This window comes from Pygoscelis adeliae, unplaced genomic scaffold, assembly GCF_000699105.1.
Source record: "Pygoscelis adeliae isolate BGI_AS28 unplaced genomic scaffold, ASM69910v1 Scaffold467, whole genome shotgun sequence".
Lineage (NCBI taxonomy): Eukaryota > Metazoa > Chordata > Aves > Sphenisciformes > Spheniscidae > Pygoscelis > Pygoscelis adeliae.
In genome coordinates this window covers 1,711,026-1,712,267 of record NW_008825253.1, presented here as the reverse complement: position 1 = coordinate 1,712,267, position 1,242 = coordinate 1,711,026, and positions in this window count along the sequence as shown.

Here is a 1,242-nt window from a genome sequence, read left to right as displayed (position 1 = left end):
TTTAAGAGGCATTTGGACAATGCCCTTAATAACATGCTTTAACTTTTGGTCAGCCCTGAAGTGGTCAGGCAGTTGGACTAGAAGATCGTTGTAGGTCCCTTCCAACTGAAATATTCTATTCTATTCTATTCTATTCTATTCTATTCTCAACCCTCCCCTGCTTTGGCACGAGGTTTGCAGCAGGGACACGATCACAGCACTAGACCTTGCTATGGCAGCTCGTGTTAATAACTGGGAGATGGGCAAAAAACCCCACCCTGGATTCATCAGTTGGTGCTCACAAGCCAGAAACACGGAGCTTTCTACTTGGAAACTCAGATAAAGATGAATTTCAAGAATCGGGGTCACACACAAAGGAAAGTGCCAGGGGCTGCGTCTCACTCCCTCGCGTCGGAGCAGCTCATCTGGATTCGCAGCCGTGTAAATGAGAGCCCTGCTTGAGTCAGGCTCCCAAGGCGAAGCCGCCCGTCTGCCCGGGTGCTCGGCTATCAAAGCACTCCTCTCTGCAGACACGGTGGCCACGCAGCACCCTGGCTGCCCTGGCCCTGGCCAGGGCTCGTGGCGTGGCAAAGCGCTGAGCCCGGGGAGGATTTGGGAGGAAAAATGAGTCAGAAACATGCAGAAAGGGGAGAAAGTCCAGCAGGGCTTTCTCAAAGCTGGGCTGTGGCAGGCTGAGCTGATACCTGCTCAGCTTTAAGTTACAGTAATGGGCTGCTGAGGGGGAACTGTGGCTTTTCTCCTCTTGCACTGGAGTAAAAGGATTTATGTGAGTGCTTGGGAAAGGCTGGCAAAATCAACCCCCCTGCCCGTCCCCCGGTGCGAAATCGTGCGCCGGGTTGTGCCCAGCTCTGGTCTGTCGTGTGCGGGAGGGGGCAACAGGGACAGGGGACACAGGGATGCAGGGGGATGTGCCAGCCGTGTGTGATGATCAGGACACAAGGAGGAAGGAAGCATTCGGCTCCCATCAAATATTGGCTCAGGAGGTGTTTCGGATGGAGCTGATGACTTTATGGAAAGGCTGCGCCGACCCTGCGGGGATTTCCCAGTGGCGGGACATCACCTCCGCGCCGTGACCTGGGCTGCGAGGGGTGCAGCAGAGACCAAAGGTGCTGGAGGCAAAACTGGGTATTTTGGGTGAAATCCCAGCCCTGCTGAGCAAGCGGTGGTGGCCCCTTCACTGATGGAGTTGCACCTGGGACAGCAAACGTGACAGAGCCGAACACCCAGCCGGCATCCACGGGG